The following is a 19,825-nucleotide window of genomic DNA, read 5'->3' as shown; positions in this document are numbered from 1 at the left end:
TTTGGTTCATGCCTTCCATGTGGCTCATCCTGATCGCCCTGGGGGTTTTGATGAGGGTTCGGTGACCCCTCCTCAAGGGGGGGTACTGTTGTGAACTCTGTTTTTGGGCTCCCTCTTGTGGTCACAAGTGGTACTGTGTGAGTGCTGTCTTTGGGCTCCCTCTGGTGGCTCTTTGTGTCATTCTGCAGGTCTGAGGCTGGTTCAGCTGTCTCGTTATCTGTTAGCTGGTTTCCTATTTAGCTCACCTGGACTTTCAGTGGTTGCCTGCTGTCGATGTATTCAGTGCTATTTTATCTCTCCTGAATTCCTTCGTTATCAGTCTCGCCAAGAGAAGCTAAGTTTCTGTTTGGTTATTTTTTGCTCATCAGTGTTCAATATGTTTCTTGGTTATTTATTTGTCCTTGTCCAGCTTGCTAATATGTGATTTCCTTGCTTGCTGGTAGCTCTAGGGGGCTGAGTTTCTCCCCTCACACCGTTAGTTGGTGTGGGGGTTCTTGAATTCTCAGCGTGGATATTTTGTATAGGGTTTTTTACTGACCGCACAGTTCCCTGTCTGTCTTCTGCTATCTAGTATTAGTGGGCCTCATTTGCTGAATCTGTTTTCATTTCTACATTTGTATTTTCCCCTTACCTCACCGTTATTATTTGTTGGGGGCTTCCTATATCTTTGGGGTCATTTCTCTGAGGCAAGTGAGGTCTTACTTTCTATCTCTAGGGGTAGCAAGTTTCCCAGGCTGCGTCGAGACGTCCAGGAATTTAGGCACGTTCACCGGCTACCTTTAGTGTGTTTGGTTAGGATCAGGTTGCGGTCAGTCCAGTTACCACCTCCCTAGAGCTTGTTCTATGTTCAATAACTTAGCTAGTCCATTCGGTGATCCTCAGCCACTAAGGATCATAACAAGCGCCAAAACATGCAAACATGAAACATGAAAGTTGAACTGCATTACTGCACTAGAAATATGAAAAAATGAGAGCATTTAGCGTATAAATTGACCAGTTTACGTGTACCTGGTAGCCACTTTACGGCATCTCTCGTATACCAGGTCCTACACTTTCCTTTCCTCGCTGAGAATAAACGTCTTCATCTGAATGGGTGCCAGTGAAACCTCTTCTTAGACTAAATTTCTCTCTCTCTGTGGAGGGGTAACGGACCTGCTGCGATTAAAATACCTGTGGCTAAGAGGCGGAGTGCTCGGTCAGAAGGCTAGTAAATACAAATTTCAAAAACTGACCGTCACATCCAAACATAGATCAAGTGTGAACAGGTGCTGAACCTAAAGTCACCAACTCGTACACAGTCAAACAAACAAGGCAGCACACTGTAGCGCCAAAACACTCAAACATGAAACATGAAAGTTGAACTGCATTACTGCACTAGAAATATGAAAAAATGAGAGCATTTAGCGTATAAATTGACCAATTTACGTGTACCTGGTAGCCACTTTACGGCATCTCTCGTATACCAGGTCCTACACTTTCCTTTCCTTGCTGAGAATAAACGTCTTCATCTGAATGGGTGCCAGTGAAACCTCTTCTTAGACTAAATTTCTCTCTCTCTGTGGAGGGGTAATGGACCTGCTGTGATTAAAATACCTGTGGCTAAGCGGCGGAGTGTTCGGTCAGAAGGCTAGTGAATACAAATTTCAAAAACTGACTGTCACATCCAAACATAGATCAAGTGTGAACAGGTGCTGAACCTAGAGTCACCAACTCGTACACAGTCAAACAAGCAAGGCAGCACACTATAGCGCCAAAACATGCAAACATGAAACATGAAAGTTGAACTGCATTACTGCACTAGAAATATGAAAAAATGAGAGCGTTTAGCGCATAAATTGGCCAATTTGTGTGTACCTGGTAGCCACTTTACGGCATCTCTCATATACCAGGTCCTACACTTTCCTTTCCTCGCTGAGAATAAACGTCTTCATCTGAATGGGTGCCAGTGAAACCTCTTCTTAGACTAAATTTCTCTCTCTCTGTGGAGGGGTAATGGACCTGCTGCGATTAAAATACCTGTGGCTAAGAGGCGGAGTGCTCGGTCAGAAGGCTAGTAAATACAAATTTCAAAAACTGACCGTCACATCCAAACATAGATCAAGATCGCAGCAGGTCCATTACCCCTCCACAGAGAGAGAGAAATTTAGTCTCTTAGTTTAAGAAGAGGTTTCACTGGCACCCATTCAGATGAAGACGTTTATTCTCAGCGAGGAAAGGAAAGTGTAGGACCTGGTATACGAGAGATGCCGTAAAGTGACTACCAGGTAAATGTAAATTGGCCAATTTATGCGCTAAACGCTCTCATTTTTTCATATTTCTAGTGCAGTAATGCAGTTCAACTTTCATGTTTCATGTTTGCATGTTTTGGCACTACAGTGTGCTGCCTTATTTGTTTGACCCCAAGTATACCTGTCCTAGATGCCCCCAGTATATCTGCCATAGACGCCTCTAGAATACATGCCAAAGATGCCCTCAATATACCCCTCTCTGATTCCCCAGGCCCCGTATAACTGCCACAGACACCCCCAGTTTACCTGCCAAAACCACCCCAAGTATAACTGTGACAGACGCCTCCTGTATACCGACCACAGACACCCCTAGTTTATCTATTACAGATGCCACCAGTATACCTATCCCAGATGACTCCAGTATACCTGCATAGACGCCCCCCGTATACCTGCACTGATTCCCCCAGTATACCTGCCACATACTTCCTCATTGTATCTGTCACAAACACACCAGTATACCTGTCACAGATGCCCCCAGCATACCTGCCACAGATGCCTGCAGTATACTTGCACTGGTGCTGTCATCTACCTGCCACAGATGCCTCCAATATACTGACAACAGAATCCTCCAGTAAACCTGTCCCAGGTGCCCCCAGTATACCTGGCACAGATGCCCCTCATAATAGACACCCTCAGTATACCTGTTCTAGATTCCTACAGTATATCTGTCCCAGGTGCCCCCCAGTATACCTACCACTGACGCCCCCATATATCAGCACAGACTCCCCCAGTATACCTGTACTGATGTCCCCTGTATATCTACCACAGATGCCCCATCATACCTGTGCTTGATGTCTCCAGTATACCTGTCACCGACACCCCCAATTTACCTACATAGATGCCCCAGTATATGTGACCTGAAGCCCCCAGTATACCTGCAGAGATGCCTCCAGTAAATCTGCCACAGAAACCTTCAGAATACCTTCCAAAGATGCCGTCAGTATACCTGCACTGAGGCCTCCGGCAACGTATACCTGCCACAGACATCCATATTGTGCCTGTCACAGACACCCTCTGTATACCTGTCACTGATGCCCCCAGTATGCCTGCATAGAAGCCCCAAGTATGCCTGCACTGGTGCCCCCATATACCTGCCACATATTCCCTCAGTATACCTGTCGCAGATGCCCTCAATATACCTGTCACTGATGCCCCCAGGATACCTGCCACAGATGCCCACCATATACTTGTCTCAGATGCCCCCAGTATACCTGCCATAGATGCCCTCAGTATACATGCCACAGACGCCTTCTGTATACCTGTCACAGATACCCCTAGTATACCTCTCACACAGTATACCTGTCGGTATACCTACAACAGATGCCCACCGTATACTTGTCTCAGAAGCCCCCAATATACCTGTCCTAGACTCCCCCAGTATACCTTCCAAAGACGCCCCCAGTATACTTGTTCCAGGTGCCCCAGTATACCTGCCACAGAGGCCCCCCATATACATGCACAGACTCCCCCAGTATACCTGTACTGATGCCCCCAGTATACCTGCCACAGATGCTCCATTATACCTGTGCCAGACGCCTCCAGTATAACTGTCACCGACACCCCCAGTTTACCTACATAGACGCCCCGAGTATACCTGTTCTGATTCCCCAGTATACCTCCACTGAAGTTCCATCATACCTGAACTGATGCCCCCCATATAACTGTCACAGACAACCCAAGTATACCTCTCCTTGACGCCTCCAGTATACCTGCACAAACCCCCCAGTATACCTGCACAAATGCCCCAGTATACCTGCACAACCGTCCCCTCATATACTTGCACAAACTCCCCCAGTATACCTACACAACCATCCCCCCATATATCTGCACAAACGCTCCCATATACCTGCACAGACACCCATATTCCTGTACAGACGCCCTCCATATATCTGCACAGCCCCCCTATATACCTGCACAGACAATTCCCATATACCGGCACAGACACTTCCCATATACCTGCACAGACACCCCATGTACCTGCAAAGACACACCATATACCTGCACAGGCATTTCCCATATACCTGCAGACACCCCATGTACCTGTACAGACACTTCCCATATACCTGCACAGGCACTTCCCATATACTTACTCAGACACCCCACATACCTGCACAGACACTTCCCATATACCTGAACAGACACTTCCCATATACCTCCACAGACACTTCCCATATACCTCCACAGACGCTTCCCATATACCTGCACAGGCCCTTCCCATATACCGGCACAGACACTTCCCATATACCTGCAAAGACACTTCCCATATACCTGCACAGGCACTTCCCATATACCTACACAGACACCCCACATACCTGCACAGACACTTCCCATATACTTGCACAGACTTCCCATACACCTGCACAGACACTTCTCATACACCTGCACAGACACTTCCCATATACTGCACAGACACCCCATATACCTGCACAGACACCCCATATACCTGTACAGGCACTTCCCATATACCGGCACAGACACTTCCCATATACCTGCACAGACACTCCATATACCTGCACAGGCACTTCCCATATACCTGTGCAGACACCCCCCATATACCTGCACAGACACCCCATATACCTACACAGACTCCCCCATATACCTGCACAGGCACTTCCCATATACCGGCACAGACACTTCCCATATACCAGTACAGACACTCCATATACCTTCACAGGCACTTCCCATATACCTGTACAGACACCCCCCATATACCTGCACAGACACCCCATATACCTACACAGACTCCCCCATATACCTGCACAGGCACTTCCCATATACCTGCACAGACACCCCATATACCTGCACAGACACTTCCCATATAGTTACACAAGCACCCCATATACCTGTACAGACGCTCCCATATACCTAGACAGACGCCCCCATATACCTGCACAGACACCCCCATAAACCTGCACAGATGCTCAGCATATACCTGCAGAGACGCCCCCCTTGCTTTCTCTGCACAGCTGTCCCTTCCTGTGTCATTGGATGAGAAATAATTATTACCACCCCCATCCCGGCTGTCAGGACATGCTGGGAGTTGTAATTTGGCGTTTGCTGGAGAACACAAGTTTTAGACCCTGACATTGGAGCTTCCTCAGACCTTTGATAAGCAGGGGGTGATTGAACAGATCTCAACACTTCAGTTGAGATGATATGTAGGGGGCGTCACAATGCCCTTAATATCCTACAATTCAATTACTAGAGACCAGGTAAAGCCATGAGATTGGTGAGCGCCGCCGAGTACCTGTCACGCGCTGTCGACAGGTGACTGATCGGGGCTGATAACGCTCCACCGAATAATAAACCTGCTGTAATGGGATTTGCTACAGAATCTTCCATGATGGACACGGGATATCCCCTCCTGATATACACATGTCTGCTGCCTGAGGATGATCTGTCTACTCTGTGCCCAACCTACGATGCAGCGCCCATTAATTTCTCTGCCACCCGAAACGTGTTAATTCTGGCAAGTGCGAAAAATAATAGTGATGTTATAGGGAGTTACGGAAAGTCTTGTCATGTGCAGCGGACATATGTGAACAGCCCTATTCTGGTCCTCAGTGGTATTTAGATCCCACCTTTGGGAAGATCATACATTTATGATATATCGAGCATGCTCCGCCAGATTACCAGGGCATCAGCTAAGGTCAAGTACAAGGCAACCCCATAGGTACCACAACTAGCAAACGGAAAAGGAGCTGTACGTCCGCCCAGTTACTTTTTCAGACTCCCTTTTGGGGGGGTTTCAACCAGGAGAATACTCTAGACCAAAGGGATATATTTTTTACCTGTGTGTCCATACACATACACTCATAGCCAAAAGTGTTGGTACCCTTACAATTGTTCGAGAAAATGGAATATTTCTCCCATAAAATTATTGCAATTACACATGTATTGTTATACACATGTTTATCTCCTTTGTGTGTATTGGAACAGCACAAAAAACTGTGGAAAAAAATGCAAATTGGACATAATTTCACACTAAACCCCAAAAATGGGCCGAATTAAATTGTTGGCACCCTCAACTTAATATTTGGTTGTTCACCCTTTGGAATAAATAACTGCAATCTATCGCTTCCTATAACCATCTACAAGCTTCTTACTCCTCTCAACTGGAATTTAGGGCCACTCTTCTTTTGTAAACTGCTCAGGTCTCTCATATTTGAAGGTGCCTTCTCCCAACATCAATTATATGATCTCTCCACAGGTGTTCAATGGGATTTAGATCCGGACTCATTGCTGGCCACTTCAGAACTCTCCAGCGCTTTTTTCCATCCATTTTTGGGAGCTTCTTGAAGTATGTTTGTGGTAATTATCCTGCAGGAAGATCCATGACCTAGGACGCAAACCCAGCTTTCTGACACTGGGCACTACATTGCAACCCAAAATCCTTTGATAATCTTCAGATTTCATGATGTCTTGCACACAGTCAAGCCACCCAGTCCTGGAGGCAGCAAAATAACCCCAAAACATCTTTGAACCTCCAACATATTTGACTGTAGGTACTGTGTTATTTTCTTTGAAGGTCTCATTCCATTTTCAGTAAACAGTAGAATGATTGGCTTTACCAAAAAGGTTAAACTTGGTCTCATCTGTCCACAAGACGCTTTCCCAGATGGATTTTGGCTTGTGTTGTTCCAAAATTAAACGTGTATAACGAAACATGCGTATATGCAATAATTTACTACTGTATAACCACTCTGAACAACCAGGGATACATTTTAACTTTAGTACTTAAAAACTGAAAATAACAGTTTTAAGTTGTTTGAACCAATTTAACTCACTTATTTCACTACTGTAGACTATGTTACCTAAAGCTGATAAGTTACTCTAGCCAACCAGGACATATTTTTAACCCAAACATAAGAAAGCTGTTAGCTCTAAAAACCCACACAAGGTGATGAGCTGTAAAACAGCTCACCACCTTGCTGTTATGACCCCAATGGCGAGGGTCTCAGAGGTACGTGGAAGTCTGCAGAATACAAAAATCCAGCTCATAGGGCAGTGGTAACTGGGTTGACCATATATCTACTCCTAACGCCAACTCTAGAAGTAGCCGGGGATCATTCCTACGTTGATTCTAGATGACACGCTCCAGCCGGAGAATCTAGCTACCCCTAGTAGAGGAAAACAAAAGACCTTTCTTGCCTCCAGAGAAGGGGACCCCAAAGCTGGATAGAAGCCCCCCACAAATAATAACGGTGAGGTAAGAGGAAATGACAAACACAGAAATGAACCAGGTTTAGCACAGAGAGGCCCGCTTACTGATAGCAGAATAAAGAAAGGTAACTTATATGGTCAACAAAAACCCTATCAAAATCCACACTGGAAATTCAAGAACCCCCGAACCGTCTAACGGTCCGGGGGGAGAACACCAGCCCCCTAGAGCTTCCAGCAAAGGTCAGGATATAGATTTGGAACAAGCTGGACAAAAATACAAAACCAAAACAAATAGCAAAAAGCAAAAGGCAGACTTAGCTGATATAACTGGAACCAGGATCAGTAGACAAGAGCACAGCAGACTAGCTCTGATAACTACGTTGCCAGGCATTGAACTGAAGGTCTAGGGAGCTTATATAGCAACACCCCTAACTAACGACCCAGGTGCGGATAAAAGGAATGACAGAAAAACCAGAGTCAAAAAACTAGTAACCACTAGAGGGAGCAAAAAGCAAATTCACAACAGTACCCCCCCCTTAGTGAGGGGTCACCGAACCCTCACCACGACCACCAGGGCGATCAGGATGAGCGGCATGAAAGGCACGAACTAAATCGGCCGCATGAACATCAGAGGCGACCACCCAGGAATTATCCTCCTGACCATAGCCCTTCCACTTGACCAGGTACTGAAGCCTCCGCCTGGAGAGGCGAGAATCCAAGATCTTCTCCACCACGTACTCCAACTCGCCCTCAACCAACACCGGAGCAGGAGGCTCAGCAGAAGGAACTACAGGCACAATGTACCGCCGCAACAAGGACCTATGAAATACATTGTGAATAGCAAACGACACAGGAAGATCCAGACGAAAAGATACAGGATTAAGGATTTCCAATATCTTGTAAGGCCCAATAAAACGAGGTTTAAATTTGGGAGAGGAGACCTTCATAGGAACAAAGCGGGAAGAAAGCCATACCAAATCCCCAACGCGTAGTCGGGGACCCACACCGCGGCGGCGGTTGGCAAAGCGCTGAGCCCTCTCCTGTGACAACTTCAAGTTGTCCACCACATGATTCCAGATCCGCTGCAACCTATCTACCACAGAATCCACCCCAGGACAGTCAGAAGGCTCCACATGACCCGAAGAAAAGCGAGGATGGAAAACAGAGTTGCAGAAAAAAGGCGAAACCAAGGTGGCGGAACTAGCCCGATTATTAAGGGCAAACTCAGCCAACGGCAAGAATGTCACCCAATCGTCCTGATCAGCAGAGACAAAACACCTCAAATAAGCCTCCAAAGTCTGATTGGTTCGCTCCGTCTGTCCATTAGTCTGAGGATGGAAAGCAGACGAAAACGACAAATCAATGCCCATCCTACTACAAAAGGATCGCCAGAGCCTAGAAACGAACTGGGATCCTCTGTCTGACACAATATTCTCAGGGATGCCGTGCAAACGAACCACGTTCTGGAAAAACACAGGAACCAGATCGGAAGAGGAAGGCAGCTTAGGCAAAGGAACCAAATGGACCATCTTGGAGAAGCGATCACATATCACCCAGATAACGGACATGCCCTGAGATAGCGGAAGATCAGAAATGAAATCCATGGAGATATGTGTCCAAGGTCTCTTCGGGACAGGCAAGGGCAAGAGCAAACCGCTGGCACGAGAACAGCAAGGCTTAGCTCGAGCACAAGTCCCACAGGACTGCACAAATGACCGCACATCCCTTGACAAGGAAGGCCACCAAAAGGACCTGGCCACCAGATCTCTGGTGCCAAAAATTCCCGGGTGACCTGCCAACACCGAGGAATGAACCTCGGAAATGACTCTGCTGGTCCATTTATCCGGGACAAACAGTCTGTCAGGTGGACAAGACTCAGGCCTATCAGCCTGAAATCTCTGCAACACACGTCGCAGATCCGGAGAAATAGCTGACAAGATAACTCCATCTTTAAGAATACCAACAGGATCAGCGACTCCAGGAACATCAGGCACAAAGCTCCTAGAAAGAGCATCGGCCTTCACATTCTTTGAACCTGGTAAATACGAGACAACAAAATCAAAGCGGGAGAAAAACAATGACCAGCGGGCCTGTCTCGGATTAAGGCGTTTAGCAGACTCGAGATACATCAGATTTTTGTGATCAGTCAAGACCACCACACGATGCTTAGCACCCTCGAGCCAATGACGCCACTCCTCAAATGCCCATTTCATGGCCAACAACTCCCGATTGCCCACATCATAATTTCGCTCGGCAGGCGAAAACTTCCTGGAGAAAAAGGCACAAGGTTTCATAACAGAGCAACCAGGGCCTCTCTGCGACAAAACGGCCCCTGCTCCAATCTCTGAAGCATCCACCTCAACCTGAAAGGGAAATGAGACATCGGGCTGGCACAAAACAGGCGCCGAAGTAAACCGGCGCTTCAACTCCTGGAAAGCCTCCACGGCAGCAGGAGCCCAGTTAGCTACATCGGAGCCCTTCTTGGTCATATCCGTCAACGGTTTCACAATGCTAGAAAAATTAGCGATAAAACGACGGTAGAAGTTAGCGAAACCCAAGAACTTCTGAAGACTCTTAACCGACGAGGGCTGAGTCCAATCAAGAATAGCTCGGACCTTGACTGGGTCCATCTCCACAGCAGAAGGGGAAAAAATGAACCCCAAAAAGGGAACCTTCTGTACACCAAAGAGACACTTTGAGCCCTTGACAAACAAAGAATTTTCACGCAAAATTTTAAAGACCAACCTGACCTGCTCCACATGCGAATCCCAATCATCAGAAAAAACCAAAATATCATCCAGATAAACAATCAAAAATTTATCCAGATACTTCCGGAAAATGTCATGCATAAAGGACTGAAAAACTGAAGGCGCATTGGAGAGCCCAAAAGGCATCACCAAGTACTCAAAATGACCTTCGGGCGTATTGAATGCGGTTTTCCATTCATCACCTTGCTTAATGCGCACAAGGTTGTACGCACCACGAAGGTCTATCTTGGTGAACCACTTGGCACCTTTAATCCGGGCAAACAAGTCAGACAACAGCGGTAAAGGATACTGAAATTTGACAGTGATCTTATTTAAAAGCCGATAATCAATACAAGGTCTCAAAGATCCGTCCTTTTTTGCCACAAAAAAGAATCCCGCACCAAGGGGGGAAGAAGACGGACGAATATGTCCTTTCTCCAGAGACTCCCTGATATATGAACGCATAGCGGTATGTTCAGGTACCGACAGATTAAACAGTCTTCCCTTAGGAAACTTACTGCCTGGGATCAAATCTATAGCACAGTCACAGTCCCTATGAGGAGGCAGTGCACTGGACTCAGACTCACTGAAGACATCCTGATAATCAGACAAATACTCCGGAACTTCCGAAGGCGTAGAAGAAGCAATAGACACAGGCAGGGAATCCCCATGAATACCACGACAGCCCCAACTTGAGACTGACATAGCCTTCCAGTCCAGGACTGGATTATGGGTCTGTAACCATGGCAGCCCTAAAACAACCAAATCATGCATTTTATGTAAAACCAGGAAACGTATCACCTCGCGGTGTTCAGGAGTCATGCACATGATAACCTGTGTCCAATACTGCGGTTTATTTGCTGCCAATGGCGTAGCATCAATACCCCTAAGAGGAATAGGATTTTCTAATGGTTCAAGAGTAAAACCACAGTGCTTAGCAAATGACAGATCCATAAGACTCAGGGCAGCACCTGAATCTACAAACGCCATGACAGGATAAGACGACAGTGAGCAAATCAAAGTTACAGACAGAATAAATTTAGGTTGCAAATTACCAACGGTGACAGGACTAACAACCTTAGCTATACGTTTAGAGCATGCTGAGATAACATGTGTAGAATCACCACAGTAGTAGCACAAGCCATTCCGGCGTCTATGAATTTTCCGCTCATTTCTAGTCAGGATTCTATCACATTGCATTAAATCAGGTGTCTGTTCAGACAACACCATGAGGGAATTTGCGGTTTTTCTATCACATTGCACCGAATTAGGTGTCTGTTCAGACAACACCATGAGGGAATTTGCGGTTTTGCGCTCCCGCAACCGCCGGTCAATTTGAATAGCCAGTGCCATAGTATCATTGAGACCTGTGGGAATGGGAAAACCCACCATAACATTCTTAATGGCTTCAGATAGGCCATTTCTAAAATTAGCGGCCAGTGCACACTCGTTCCAATGTGTCAGCACGGACCATTTCCGAAATTTTTGGCAATACACTTCAGCCTCGTCCTGCCCCTGAGACATAGCCAGCAAGGCCTTTTCTGCCTGAATCTCAAGATTGGGTTCCTCATAAAGTAAACCGAGCGCCAGAAAAAACGCATCAATATCAGCCAATGCCGGATCTCCTGGCGCCAGCGAAAAAGCCCAATCCTGAGGGTCGCCCCGTAAGAACGAAATAACTATTTTTACTTGCTGAGCAGAGTCTCCAGATGAACAGGGTCTCAGGGACAAAAACAATTTACAATTATTCACAAAATTCCTAAACTTAAACCTGTCTCCGGAAAACAGTTCAGGAATCGGTATTTTAGGTTCTGACCTAGGATTTCTGATAACATAGTCTTGTATGCCCTGCACACGAGTAGCCAGCTGGTCCACACTTGTAATCAAGGTCTGGACATTCATGTCTGCAGCAAGCATAGCCACTCTGAGGTAAAGGGGAAGAAGAAAGAAAAAAAAAAAAACTCAGAATCTTCTTTCTTATAATCCCTCTTCTGCAACGCATTAAACATTTAATACTGGCCTGGCAAACTGTTATGACCCCAATGGCGAGGGTCTCAGAGGTACGTGGAAGTCTGCAGAATACAAAAATCCAGCTCATAGGGCAGTGGTAACTGGGTTGACCATATATCTACTCCTAACGCCAACTCTAGAAGTAGCCGGGGATCATTCCTACGTTGATTCTAGATGACACGCTCCAGCCGGAGAATCTAGCTACCCCTAGTAGAGGAAAACAAAAGACCTTTCTTGCCTCCAGAGAAGGGGACCCCAAAGCTGGATAGAAGCCCCCCACAAATAATAACGGTGAGGTAAGAGGAAATGACAAACACAGAAATGAACCAGGTTTAGCACAGAGAGGCCCGCTTACTGATAGCAGAATAAAGAAAGGTAACTTATATGGTCAACAAAAACCCTATCAAAATCCACACTGGAAATTCAAGAACCCCCGAACCGTCTAACGGTCCGGGGGGAGAACACCAGCCCCCTAGAGCTTCCAGCAAAGGTCAGGATATAGATTTGGAACAAGCTGGACAAAAATACAAAACCAAAACAAATAGCAAAAAGCAAAAGGCAGACTTAGCTGATATAACTGGAACCAGGATCAGTAGACAAGAGCACAGCAGACTAGCTCTGATAACTACGTTGCCAGGCATTGAACTGAAGGTCTAGGGAGCTTATATAGCAACACCCCTAACTAACGACCCAGGTGCGGATAAAAGGAATGACAGAAAAACCAGAGTCAAAAAACTAGTAACCACTAGAGGGAGCAAAAAGCAAATTCACAACACCTTGCAACATTAGGGATGCTCTAGGGATGCTGACTCATTCCACTGGATGACCAGGGTTATTAAAATTAACTCCTTCACTTTAACCCCTTAACGATCGCTGATACGCCTTTTAATGGCAGCAGTTAAGGGTACTAATTCCTCAGCACCTCTTTTTAACGGCAATGAGAAATAAGGTTATAGTGCCTCCCAGCGTCAGAAAATCTCCAGGGTCTCGGCTTGGAGAACATGATTCGGGTTGGTTTTACTGTCCACAGTCTTGAGATTGCCATTATTCACCGAATAACGGTGATCACAAGAAAAAAAAGTCTGATTTCCCTTTCATTTTTCTCTCCTCTGATATGATCTAGCATACCAGAGGAGAGAGAAATGGGGTTCCCCGAGACCCCCCAGTATCTCCGGTATCCCTGGACCCTCTGGCTCTGTCCCCCGGCCCTAGGCTTCTTCTTCCTGGAAGAAAATGGAGGGCTCATGCGCAGAGCCCCCGCCGAGATCTGCAGCCAGCACCCGGCAACAATTGGAGATTTTTCCTATTGGTTCCTTTGGATCACCGTGATAGATCCTAATGCAGTGATTAAAATTTAAAAAAAATTGTAAATCAAACCCACTTTTCTCATACGCTTAGTTAGGTAAAAATAATAAAATAAAAAGTATTTTTCTCCATTCTTTGCAGTTAGGGTTGGGGTTAGAGCTAAGGGTTAGGGTTGGGGCTAGGGTTAGGGTTGTGTTGGGGTTAGGATTGTGTTGGGGTTATGATTGGGGTTACGGTTGTGGTGTTGGGGTTACGGTTGTGGTGTTGGGGTTAGGGTTGTGTTGGGTTAGAGTTTTGATGGGGTTACGGTTGGGGTGTTGGGGTTAGGGTGGTGTTGGGGTTAGGGTTGTGGTTAGGGTTAGGGTTGGGATTAGGGTTGAGATTAGGGTCAGGGGAAGGGCTGTGTTAGGGTTGGAGTTAGGGGGGGTTCCACTGTTTAGGCTGCCAAGTCAAACAGGATCATGGGGTGCATTAAAAGAGGTCTGGATACAAATGATGAGAGCATTATACTGCCTCTGTACAAATCCCTGGTTAGACCGCACATGGAGTATTGTGTACAGTTTTGGGCATCGGTGCTCAGGAAGGATATAATGGAACTAGAGCGAGTACAAAGGAGGGCAACAAAATTAATAAAGGGGATGGGAGAACTACAGTACTCAGAGAGATTTACAAAATTAGGATTATTTACTCTAGAAAAAAGATGACTGAGGGGCGATCTAATAACCATGTATAAGTATATACGGGGAGAATACAAATATCTCTCCGAGGATCTGTTTATACCAAGGAGGGTGAAGGTCACAAAGGGGCATTCTCTTTGTCTGGAGGAGAGAAGGTTTTTCCACCAACATAGAAGAGGATTCTTTACTGTTAGGGCAGTGAGAATCTGGAATTTGTTGCATAAGGAGGTGGTGAGGGCGAACTCAGTCGAGGGGTTCAAGAAAGGCCTGGATGTCTTCATGGAGCGTAACAATATTGTATCTTAGTGTTATTAGGTTCTTTAGAAAGACGTAGATCTGGGGAGGGATTTATTCTAACGGAATATAGGCTGAACTGGATGGACAAATTTTTTTAGGCCTTGCTAACTATGTTACTATGTTAGGTACCTCAGAGGGTCTACAAACACGACATGGCGCCCGCTATTGATTCCAGCCAATTTTGCATTCAAATAGTCAAGCAGTGCTCCCTCCCTTCTAAGCCCTGCCATGCACCCAAACTGTGGCTTTCCCCCACATATGGGGTATCGGCATACTCTGGAGAAAGTGCACAACAAATTTTATGGTTCATTTTCTCCTGAAACCCTTGTAAAAATAAAAAAGTTTGGGACTAAAGTAAATTTTTTGTGAAAAAAGTAAAATGTTCATTTCTTTCTTCCACATTGTGTTAGTTATCATGAAGCACCTGAAGGGTTAATAAACTTCTTGAATGTGATTTTGCGCACCTTGAGGGGTGCAGTTTTTAAAATGGTGTCACTTTTGGATATTTTCTGTCATATTGACCCCCCAAACTTATTTCAATTGTAAGTTTGTAAATGTAAATTTTGTTGGAAAAATGAGAAATCGCTGGTCAACTAATAACCCCTATAACGTCCTAACAAAAAAATTATGTTTCCAAAATTGTGCTGATGTAAAGTAGACATGTGGGAAATGTTATTTATTTACTATTTTGCGCAATATGACTCTGATTTAAGGGCACCAAAATTAAAAGTTTGAAAATTGCAAAATTTTCAAATTTTTTGCCAAATTTCTTTTTTTTCATAAATAAACGCAAGTTATATCGAAGACATTTTACCACTAACATGAAGTATAATATGTCACGAAAAAACATTTTCAGAATCAGCGGGATCCGTTGAAGTGTTCCAGAGTTATAACCTCATAAAGTGACAGCGGTCAGAATTGTAAAAATTGGCCTGATCGTCAAGGATAAAATTGGCTCTGTCACTAAGTGGTTAATAAGTATATATATTTTTAACGTGTATATATGCAAAAAAATTAACATTTTTAAGATGTGCTGGGATCAATCACTATGATGCCTTCACTGCTATAGACTATCTAAGATAAAACTCATACTCTAGACCACAAGGGACATTTTATGCCATGTTTTCATATACATATAATAATTATTAGCTCAGAGAACCTCACTATGGAGCAAATTTTAAAAAACATCTTACTACCTTCGATAAAATGATATGAACATCTCAGATTGACTACTTGAAATAATTCTTCACAACCTCTGAAGCCCACCAGGGGCATATTTTGAACCAGTGTTTTTATATATATATTTACATGCAAACAACTCACTGCCCTAGTCCATTGAGGATACAGACAAGAAAAGCTCCCTTCCCCAAGATTACCAGATTTATTACAATTAAACCCATCACTCCTATAAGCCACCTGGGAAAACCTCTTTAGACCACCAGGGATATATTTTCAACTTTTTTTTGTCCATATATATTTAATAGTTTTATATTGTAGTAGCATAAGCAACTTTAATGTCTTTACTCCCACAGATCAATTCCTAAACCACACTAGCCCAACAGGTGCATCAGGTGTACTAGGCATTCACATCCCTTCCTAACCTACATCATTGAGGAAACCAGGGCCGTACTTAGAGTTTCTGCTGCCCTAGGCACTTTTAGTGCTGCCTCCCCCTTTGGTGAGTATGACACTATCGGCAGTGACTTTGGAAAAATGCTCTCAATGATCAGTGAAAAACAGAGAAGCAGGAAGAGAAACTGTTGTCACAGGACCACAAGTATGAAAATCACATATGAGTGACGTGTCCATGTGACGACTACTGGAACCTGCAGAGCTGAATCCTGACATCGCAGCTTCTGAATTCTCACAGCTAATGCACTGCACACTTTTAGGATTATCCCTGGCCGGTGGACGGTCATGTCAGCACAAGCATGCGATTTGTATACTTCTGACCACATTCCGACTAGAAATGCCCGGCCTCACTCAGTTCATTTTCATTGAGTGAGGCCACACATGTCTAGTCAGCACGTGACCGCATGTATGTAAATCACCAGCATGAGAGAATCCTGACAGCGTGCAGTGCGCACTGTGAGAACTCAGAAGTCTGCAGTCACAAATAATGACTGCAGACTCATCACAAACCTGGACATCCCATTTAATGCTCCTAACGTAAATAAAAACATGAGAATTAGTCAGTATCACAAATAACATTTATATCCAGGTACCTTATAGATGACATCGGCTCTGGAGTCGTTCTCCTTCTTTTCTTCATCTTGTCCAGACCCCATGATGAGTTTTCTCATCCACAGCCGTCTCTGCAGACTTCCATCTTCTACGCTCTTTTGCAGAAAATTTCCACATGACGCCCTTGAAGATACAAGTGTCATTATAATGCTCCTAAATAAAAAAATTGCCCCTCACTATATTATCTGCACAAAATATGACCCCCACACTGTCCCTCTTATGGTACATGCTCTTCACACTGACCTCTCCTTTCCATACCGGTCCCCTCTTCACACTGTCCTCTCACACTGTGTCCCCCTATAGGGCCCAGTATTTATACTGTACTCTCTCATCACACTCCCCCTCCTTGGTATACTGTCCCCTCCTGGCTGTGTCCTTACACTGTCCCTCCATGCTACGCCCCCACTACTCAGTTTCTATTCTGTGCCCACTCGGTTTTGTCCCCCATACTGTCTCTTCACACTATTCCCCTCCCTCCTCATACTGTCTCCTCTCACATCCCCCTGTTCACCATACTGTCTCCTTAAATATTTTCCTCCTCACTTACATACTGTGTCTGCACACATCCCATCACCCTCACTCCCCGTACTCCGTCCACATCTGTCCACATACATTTTTCACATCGCTACTCATACTGTGTCCACATACATTCCCCTGTTGCTCCCCATAATGTCTGCACCCATCACCCATACTGTTTCCTCATACATGCCCCTCATTCCCCCAGTACTGTTTCCTCATACATGCCCCCCATTCCCCAGTACTGTTTCATCATGCATGCCCCCCATTCCCCAGTACTGTTTCATCATGCATGCCCCCATTCCCCTGTACTGTTTCCCCATCTCCCCTTTGCTATTCATTTTGTATCCTCAAATCTCATCCCACACATTACAAACCCCCATCCCCACTCAAATTCTCCACACATAATAAATCCCATCTCCGTGCACTTAATCTTCGGTGTCTTCAGCTCCACTGGGTAAGCTTATTGACTCGAGTATAAGCTGGGTATACATTGTCCCCTCATTCCTATCCCAGTATGTGTGGTTCCACCCATCCTGTTCTGCTCTGTGTGGCTCCCCCTGTTGTATGCATGGCTCCCCCCTCCCATCCTGAATGCATGGCTATGCTCCCCCTCCTCCCATCTTTGTATGCATGGCTCCCCCCTCCCATCCTTGTATGTGTGGCTCTGCTCCCCCTCCTCCCATCTTTGTATGCGTGGCTCTGCTTCCCCTCCTCCCATCTTTGTATGCATGGCTCTGCTCCCCCCTCCCATCCTTGTATGCGTGGCTCTGCTCCCCCCTCCTCCAATGTTTGCATGTGTGGCTCTGCTCCCCCTCTTCCCATCTTTGTATGCGTGGCTCTGCTCCCCCTCCTCCCATCTTTGTATGAGTGGCTCTGCTCCCCCTCCTCCCATCTTTGTATGCGTGGCTCTGCTCCCCCCTCCCATCTTTGTATGCGTGGCTCTGCTCCCCCTCCTCTCATCTTTGTATGCGTGGCTCTGCTCCCCCTCCTCTTATCTTTGTATGCGTGGCTCTGCTCCCCCTCCTCCCATCTTTGTATGTGTGGCTCTGCTCCCCCTCCTCCCATCTTTGTATGCATGGCTCCCCCCTCCCATCCTTGTATGCGTGGCTTTGCTCCCCCCTCCTCCCATGTTTGCATGCGTGGCTCTGCTCCCCCTCTTCCCATCTTTGTATGCGTGGCTCTGCTCCCCCTCCTTCCATCTTTGTATGCGTGGCTCTGCTCCCCCTCCTCCCATCTTTGTGTGCGTGGCTCTGCGCTCCCTCCTCCCATCTTTGCATGCGTGGCTCTGCTCCCCCTCCTCCCATCTTTGTATGAGTGGCTCTGCTCCCCCTCCTCCCATCTTTGTATGCGTGGCTCTGCTCCTCCCTCCCATCTTTGTATGCGTGGCTCTGCTCCCCCTCCTCTCATCTTTGTATGCGTGGCTCTGCTCCCCCTCCTCCCATCTTTGTATGCGTGGCTCTGCTCCCCCTCCTCCCATCTTTGTATGTGTAGCTCTGCTCCCCCTCCTCCCATCTTTGTATGTGTGGCTCTGCTCCCCCCTCCTCCAATCTTTGTATGCGTGGCTCTGCTCCCCCTCCTCCCATCTTTGTGTGGCTCTGCTCCCCCTCCTCCCATCTTTGTATGCGTGGCTCTGCGCTCCCTCCTCCCATGTTTGCATGCGTGGCTCTGCTCCCCCTCCTCCCGTCTTTGTGTGGCTCTGCTCCCCCTCCTCCCATCTTTGCATGCGTGGCTCTGCTCCCCCTCCTCCCATCTTTGTATGCATGGCTCTGCGCTCCCTCCTCCCATCTTTGCATGCTTGGCTCTGCTCCCCCTCCTCCCATCTTTGTATGAGTGGCTCTGCTCCCCCTCCTCCCATCTTTGTATGCGTGGCTCTGCTCCCCCCTCCCATCTTTGTATGCGTGGCTCTGCTCCCCCTCCTCTCATCTTTGTATGCGTGGCTCTGCTCCCCCTCCTCCCATCTTTGTATGCGTTGCTCTGCTCCCCCTCCTCCCATCTTTGTATGTGTAGCTCTGCTCCCCCTCCTCCCATCTTTGTATGTGTGGCTCTGCTCCCCCCTCCTCCAATCTTTGTATGCGTGGCTCTGCTCCCCCTCCTCCCATCTTTGTGTGGCTCTGCTCCCCCTCCTCTCATCTTTGTATGCGTGGCTCTGCTCCCCCTCCTCCCATCTTTGTATGTGTAGCTCTGCTCCCCCTCCTCCCATCTTTGTATGTGTGGCTCTGCTCCCCCCTCCTCCAATCTTTGTATGCGTGGCTCTGCTCCCCCTCCTCCAATCTTTGTATGCGTGGCTCTGCTCCCCCTCCTCCCATCTTTGTGTGGCTCTGCTCCCCCTCCTCCCATCTTTGTAAGCGTGGCTCTGCTCCCCCTCCTCCCATCTTTGTATGTGTGGCTCTGCTCCCCCCTCCTCCAATCTTTGTATGCGTGGCTCTGCTCCCCCTCCTCCCATCTTTGTGTGGCTCTGCTCCCCCTCCTCCCATCTTTGTATGCGTGGCTCTGCTCCCCTCCTCCCATCTTTGTATGCGTGGCTCTGCGCTCCCTCCTCCCATCTTTGCATGCTTGGCTCTGCTCCCCCTCCTCC

Source organism: Ranitomeya variabilis, chromosome 4 (assembly GCF_051348905.1).
Source record: "Ranitomeya variabilis isolate aRanVar5 chromosome 4, aRanVar5.hap1, whole genome shotgun sequence".
NCBI lineage: Eukaryota > Metazoa > Chordata > Amphibia > Anura > Dendrobatidae > Ranitomeya > Ranitomeya variabilis.
Note: the sequence above shows the minus strand (reverse complement) of the source record.